This window comes from Oncorhynchus clarkii, chromosome 7 (assembly GCF_045791955.1).
Source record: "Oncorhynchus clarkii lewisi isolate Uvic-CL-2024 chromosome 7, UVic_Ocla_1.0, whole genome shotgun sequence".
Taxonomy (NCBI): Eukaryota; Metazoa; Chordata; class Actinopteri; order Salmoniformes; family Salmonidae; genus Oncorhynchus; species Oncorhynchus clarkii.
The window spans coordinates 22286167-22293871 of record NC_092153.1 but is presented as its reverse complement, the minus strand read 5'-3'; the positions used below and the strand labels follow the sequence as shown (position 1 = coordinate 22293871).

At 41.8% G+C, this 7705-nt stretch overlaps 1 protein-coding gene across 2 annotated transcripts in view; it reads left to right on the top strand.

The window, feature by feature from the left end:
• Positions 1 to 4659: 4659 nt before the first annotated feature.
• The window catches only part of LOC139413069 (signal transducer and activator of transcription 1-alpha/beta-like), a 26840-nt gene continuing 23794 nt past the window's right edge, over positions 4660 to 7705 (top strand). The window contains exon 1 of one of the 2 annotated variants that reach the window (XM_071160100.1): positions 4660 to 4851. The gene's annotated coding sequence lies outside the window, so the exon portion shown is untranslated. The remainder of the gene's footprint in view (positions 4852 to 7705) is intronic. The other variant, XM_071160099.1, reaches the window with a different exon arrangement.

Below are 7705 nucleotides of genomic sequence, written 5' to 3'. Positions count from 1 at the left end.
GCAGACTGGGACAAGGAGAGTTCGAAAATGTCAGTGAAAATACTTGCCACCGGATTTGTGCATGCTTTGACAAAGCACCCTGGTATTCTGTCTGGTCCGGCTGCCTTGTGATTGTTAACCTGTTTAAACGTTTTGCTCACATCGGCCATGGAAAGATCACAGTCATCTGGAAAAACAGGGGCTTTCACACAAGGCACAGTCTTATATTCCTCGGAAAAAGGCATTTAGCTCGTTTGGGAGTTCTGCATTGCTCGGCAATTTACAACTGGGTTTCCCTTTGTATTCCATTATCGTCTGCAAGCCCTGCCACATGACACGAACGTCGGAACCAGTATAACAGGATTCAACCTTCCTCCTTGTCCTTTTGCATGTTTGATGTCTTGTCGGAGCTCTTACTTTATTGTATGCGTCCATGTCTGTGTTCTGTTCCTTGTAGGCGGTAGCCTGTAATCCATGGTTTTTGGTTTGGATAGGCTATGTTAGTATAGTCACTGTGGGGATGACATCGTCTATGCGCTTATTGCTTCATCAATATTCGGATGAAATTTGTTATTTTTATTCATTTAATTTGACTTCTCCTTGTTAAAATGTAAATATTTAAAGGGAATTGAAAGTGCATAAAGTAGCTACCCCATATACAGGGCCGGATTAATGCAGGGTTTTACAGAGTAGCCCCTGGGCCCAAGTCCGTAGGGGGCACGAGAGGCGCAAAATAAGAAAAAAACACAGGAGCTCGCTCTCAATGTTCAAAATACACCAGATAGCAATTTTATTTTATTTCACCTTTATTTAACCAGGTAGTTCTCATTTACAACTGCGACCTGGCCAAGACAAAGCAAACCAGTGCGACAAAAACAACACCGAGTTACACATAGGATAAACAATCATACAGTCAATAACACAATAGAAACATCTGTATACATTGTGTGCAAATGAAGTAAGGAGGTAAGGCAATAAATAGGCCAATAGTGGCGAAGTAATTACAATTTAGCAATTTACACTGGAGTGATATATTTGCAGATGGGATGTGCATCTGAGGAAGTAGAAATACTGGTGTGCAAAAGAGCAGGAAAACAAAAACAAATATGGGGATGAGGTAGGTAGTTGGTTGGATAGACTATTTACAGATGGGCTGTGTACAGCTGCAGCGATCGGTAAGCTGCTCTGACAGATGCTTAAAGTTAGAGAGGGAGATATAAGTCTCCAGCTTCAGTGATTTTTGCAATTCGTTCTAGTCATTGGCAGCAGAGAAGTAAAAGGAAAGGCCTCGAAAGAAGGTGTTGGCTTTGGGGATGACCAGTGAAATATACCTGCTGGAGCGAGTGCTACAGGTGGGTGTTGCTATGGTGACCAGTGCGCTGAGATAAGGCGGAGATTTACCTAGCAAAGACTTATAGATGACCTGGAGCCAGAAGGATTGGTGACGAATATGTAGCGAGGACCATCCAACGAGAGCATACAGGTCGCACTGGTGGGTAGTGTATGGGGCTTTGGTGACAAAATGGATGGCACTGTGATAGACTGCATCCAATTTGCTGAGTCGAGTGTTGGAGGCTATTTTGTAAATGACATCGCAGAAGTCAAGGATCGGTAGGATAGTCAGTTTTACGAGAGTATGTTTGGCAGCATGAGTGAAGAAGGCTTTCTTGCGAAATAGGAAGCTGATTCTAGATTTAACTTTGGATTGAAGATGCTTAATGTGAGTCTGGAAGGAGAGTTTACAGTCTAGCCAGACACCTAGGTATTTATAGTTGTCCACATATTCTGAGTCAGAACCGTCCAGAGTAGTGATGCTAGTCAGGCGGGCGGGTGCGGGCAGCGATCGGTTGAAAAGCATGTATTTCGTTTTTACTAGCATTTAAGAGCAGTTGGACTCCTTGCTGTCCCCAGTCCACCTGACCGTGCTGCTGCTCCAGTTTCAACTGTTCTGCCTTATTATTATTCGACCATGCTGGTCATTTATGAACATTTGAACATCTTGGCCATGTTCTGTTATAATCTCCACCCGGCACAGCCAGAAGAGGACTGGCCACCCCACATAGCCTGGTTCCTCTCTAGGTTTCTTCCTAGGTTTTGGCCTTTCTAGGGAGTTTTTCCTAGCCACCGTGCTTCTACACCTGCATTGCTTGCTGTTTGGGGTTTTAGGCTGGGTTTCTGTACAGCACTTTGAGATATCAGCTGATGTACGAAGGGCTATATCAATAAATTTGATTTGATTTGATTTTGGAGGCCACGGAAGGAGCGTTGTATGGCGTCGAAGCTCATTTTGAGGTTTGTTAACAGTGTCCAAAAACGGCCCAGATCTATACAGAATGGTGTTGTCTGCGTAGAGGTGGATCAAATAATCACCCGCAGCAAGAGCGACATCATTGATATATACAGAGAAGAGTCGGCCCGACAATTGAACCCTGTGGAACCCCCATAGACTTATCGATGTATCGATTTATCGGTGGCGGTTATGATATTGTTTAGGACCTTGGTGAACCCGTGACCAGCTCGGAAACCAGATTGCATAGCAGAGAAGGTACGGTGGGATTCAAAATGGTAGGTGATCTGTTTGTTCACTTGGCTTTCGAAGACTTTAGAAAGGTAGGGCAGGATGGATATAGGTCTGTAACAGTTTGGGTCTAGAGTGTCTCCCCCTTTGAAGAGGGGGATGACCGCGGCCGCTTTCCAATCTTTAGGAATCTCAGATGATACGAAAGAGAGGTTGAACAGACTAGTAATAGGAGTTGCACCCTATCTTAATAGGGTGTTTGGCCACCACGAGCTACCAGAACCGCTTCAATGCGCCTTGGCATATATTCTACAAGTGGACCTAAACCATGACAGGAAGATACACCCCACACCAAAACAAATACTTTCTATCCCTCATTTACTTAAGTGTTTCCTTTATTTTGGCAGTTACAGGTATTCCTACAGTTGCAATTCGGGAAGCATGCTAGCCTAATATAGAACTGCTTGTTGCATTGACATAAAGAAGGGTTTTGGAACCTCTTACCATGGCAATTTGACTGTTAAACTCATGGGTACGCTAGCAATGGCTGCCAGTCCTGACTTGAATGGGAACTGTCATCTATGGATTATATTTATATGGTTTGTTGCCGCTGTCAGATTGCCTTTTACAAATTTCTAAATACAATTAAGGAAAAAACTTAGTTAGGAAATCAAACGCAAACTGCTAAAAATATACAATTATTTGTCTGTAGAACCAATATACATTATTATTCTCAAACAAATCCCAATTTTGACTGAACAGCAGCACTGTTTTTCAAAGTATAGGCCTACTTACAGTATCTTCATCATTGGGTGAGTCAGTGTGCCACTTGAAAGTTTATTTAGTAGCCTACTCTAACCTATAATATACATTGAACAAAAATATAAACAGAACGTCACATTTTTCATGAGCTGAAATAAAAATCCCAGAAACTGTCCATACATTTTCCAAAAAACGTATTTCTCTCAAATTTTGTGCACAAATATGTATACATCCCTGTTAGAGAGCATTTCTCCTTTGCCAATATAATCCATCCACCTGACAGGTGTGGCACATCAAGAAGCTGATTAAACAGCATGCTCATTACACAGATGCACCCTGTGTTGGGGACAATAAAAGGCCACTCTAAAATGTGCAGTTTTGTCACCCAACACAATGCCATAGATTTCTCAAGTTTTGAGGGATTGTGCAATTGGCATGCTGACTAAAGGAAAAGCTGTTGCCAGAGAATTGGATGTTAATGTCTCTATCACAAGCCACCTCCAATGTCGTTTTAGAGAATTTGGCAGTACATCCAACTGGCCTCACAACCGCAGACCATGTGTAACCATGCCAGCCCAGGACCTCCACATCCGGCTTCTTCACCTGCCGAATTGTCTGAGGAGGGGTTTCTGTCATTAATAAATCCCTTTTGTGTGGAAAAACTCATTCTGATTGGCTGGGCCTGGCACCCTAGTAGGTGGACGGCTCCCTGTCCTACCCATGGCTGCGCCCCTGCCCAATCATGTGAAATCCATAGATTAGGGACTGATTTATTTATTTAAATTGACAGATTTCGTTCTATGAACTGTAACTCAGTAAAATCTTTGAAAAGGTTGCATTTATATTTTGTTCAGTATATATATTTCCTCCTAATATTGTACAATATGTGTTCTCGCTTCATTGGGTTGGGCTATTCTTTGAATTCAGACCAGATCGTTTTTATTGATCTCAGTTCGTCAGTGTCAAAGTAGCCACTCAGTTTATATATACATATATTATAACTATGATTTATAAATCATTTTTAGCAGAGGCTCTAGCTACTTTCACTTTCCCTGAAAACACGAGGTAAACACTTGGCTGTTCTGATGGGTGTTCACCCTTCTGCTTCTGAACGGCAGCAGATAATACAGTATTTGCTTTGCTCATGTTTGGGGTAGATTTGCGACGCGACAACAAATACAAACACGTATCCTATCATTAATTACAGTTAATGAAAACTTAATTGAACCATTGTCTTATCCACGAAAATACTTCAAATGGACGGCGAAGGATATCATGGGAGGTTGACTACCTGTTGGAACAGCCCAGTCCGGATATGTCTGGAAGCAAACTGTGCGTCTTGATTGGCTATCGAAAACGGTTCTGAGTGACCCTGATAAAATCCGAAACTCCTATTGGATAAGACATTCTTCCGCATGTGGGCGTCATCATCAGATTTACGCAACAGATAGAAGCATAAGATTAGTTTTAAAAATCTATATATTTGGTTATGCTGTTTGATGTTGTGAATACTTTGCAGCGATCTGCAACAGCAAACCATACTTTATTCAAGTCTTTCGTTCGTGATTTGTTGTCCATAGTCAAAGTAAAAGGTAAGGCGATCTATCATTTATAACGGTGTTGATGACAGTCTCTATACCAGCTCATTAGAAAGGAGAAGGAAATTGGTGTAGCCAGACCTCACTTTCTTGCCCTACCCTCACTTAATCCAGTTGACTCTCCAATAGAGATAATGTGTTTCTCCTTGCTCCCTCAGAACAACAGATCTATACGTGCTTTATTTCAGAGGGATATTGTATCCATTCCTTATGTCACAAGTTACTGGAATACATTGGTCACTAATATCTGTTGGGAAAAAGTATGGTTATTACCAAACAAATACTTGCTTGTTAACAAGGTCAAAGAGGTCTCTTTCAGAATGATCCATAAGTATTACCCTGCGAATCATTACCTGAAGAAACTCAAAAAATACATCTTAACATTGACTGTACTTTTTGTGTTGAGTATCCAGAAACAGTTTCGCATTTATTTTGGCATTGTCTACATGTAAAACAATTATGGAAAGATATTCACAGTTTTATAACTGTTAATATTCTTGATGACTTTTGTTTGTTATGGGTTTCCTTAACCATAATAAAGATAAAGAAAAACTATTTTACCTCATCAATCTAATTGTGCTAATGGAAAAGGTTCATATTCATAAATGTAAATTCACTAATAAAAAAACACTCTTCTGTGTTTTTTGTAAGGACTGCGAGCAATACATTAACACCATTCTACATTCTTCTAATAAGAAAGCTGTTAAAACAATCAATTTGTGTCTTTCTTTTAAGGTCTTTGTATAATCTGCAATTTTTTGTACCCCCTAGCATATGGTATCATGTACTTATTGTATGTATACAGACTTTTCTACATTGGTAATAAATAAAAATATTTAAAAATAATAATAATAATAATAATATATATATTTAAAAAAAGAGGAAATTAACTAGTTCAAAGCACTTGCAATCTGTTTGGAAACGGGGAAGGACCTTTTGTGTTGAGATGGGAAATAAGGTGGTGGTCCGAAAGCTGAAAAACGTGATCGATCCCCGTGGAGGGAAGATTGGAAGTTTTGTATATGATGGTAAAACATGCTTATGATGACTATAAGGTGTGTTGGCACCTTCGATTCTTGCACATTTTCGCATTACATTTGTATTTATTTCAACAGTCTGCACAGGCAAATTTCCCGAACTGTTAAACTTGGAACCAATCACAACTCCTGTACATACCCTTCGTGATGAAGGCAGCCAATTGCCTGCTTCTATCTTCGACGTAAACACAGCCTCTTGTGAAAACACAATCTGCTGCCTGGAACAGATATAGCTATCTCCCATTGACTGAAATAAGATAAATACACTAAATCACCAAAGTATGTGGATACCACTTAAAATTAGTGGTTTCGGATATTTCAGCCACACCCATTGGTGTATAAAATCTAGCACACATACATGCAATCTCCATAGACAAACAGTGGCCGTAGAATGGCCTTACTATAGTGAAGAGCTCAGTGACTTTGAACGTGGCACCGTCATAGGATCCCACCTTTTGATGTGTAGTGACATCATTTTGATGTGTTGTAACAGGTACCGAGGTAAAGACAGATTCAGGTTGGATATCCGACTGATATTCGGCTGTAGTTTTCCTGTAGTTTTCCTTACGTAAACCAACAGCAGTTGGGGACCGTCAACATAGTGACAAATCAAAATGTTCAAATTTCAATAGCTCTTTAACCGTTACTCCTAAAACGTTCAAAACTGGTTCTAGCTAACCCAATGTTATAGACACACATTGCACACCCTTTAAAATTTTTTTTTTTTTACATCTTGCACTATTTTTAATTATTCATTTTAATTTTGGAATGTCAATAGCACCTTGGTCATGTGACCTAATGACTTCAAATAAGGTTCAGAATGCACACTCAGTGGGCCTACACATTGCACACCCTTTAGTTTGTACATTTTCATCTCATGCAATTTAAATGAATTTTCAATGTTTCTAATTTCAATAGCTCCTTGGTCATGTGACCTACTGACTTCAAACAAGGTACAGAATGTCCACTGACTGCCCTTCTATATTGCACACCCTTTAGTTTGTCCATTTTCATCTCACACGTTTTTACATTAATTTTGTAAACTTTCAAATTTCAATAGCTTCTTGGTCATGTGACCTACTGACCTCAAACTACTTTCAGAATATCCATGGACTGGCGGAGATGGGAGCCATGAGGCATCCAGTGCGGTAACGCGACTGATCCCGGAGAATCTGGTGGGAGCCCCGCGAAGAGCTCTTTTCTTTGTGAAGGGCAGTGCGCCCTGGAACGAGTTCACCACAAGAGAGGGGCCCAAGCCCTGGAAAGCGTTGCGGGTTCCAGCGGGGTCCGGTGAGCTCTCGCTGGCCCCTGAAAATCTGGGGGAGAGGGTGTAAATCTCACGCCGGGCCGTACCCATATCCGCGGCAGGTCTCAAAGGTGAACAGCCTTTGGCATGTTATATCACCTTAAGGTATGTAAGGAAAGTTGGCAAGTCAGATCCGTAACTTCGGTATAAGGATTGTCTCTAAGGGCTGGGTCAGTCAGGCTGGGGTCCGAAGCTGGGCTGGGGAAGCATTCGCTCCGTTGCCCTCCTCTCGCCACCGTTGTAAGTTCGTTGTGCGGACCATCTTGCGGTCTCTCATGCGTGGTCTTGCAAGGGGCTGCGTTTGAAGTGGTGTCCTTCATGCGGGGGTTCGCTGGGCCCTTCTCGCGGATCTCCCCAGCTACGGCACTCACCGGACCCGTTTGCGTGGGTCACCTCTCCGGTGGGTCACCTCGGCCGGTGGGTAGCAGCTGACTTAGAACTGGTGCGGACCAGGGGAATCCGATTGTTGACGCGATGTGATTTCTGCGTAGTGCTCTGAATGTCA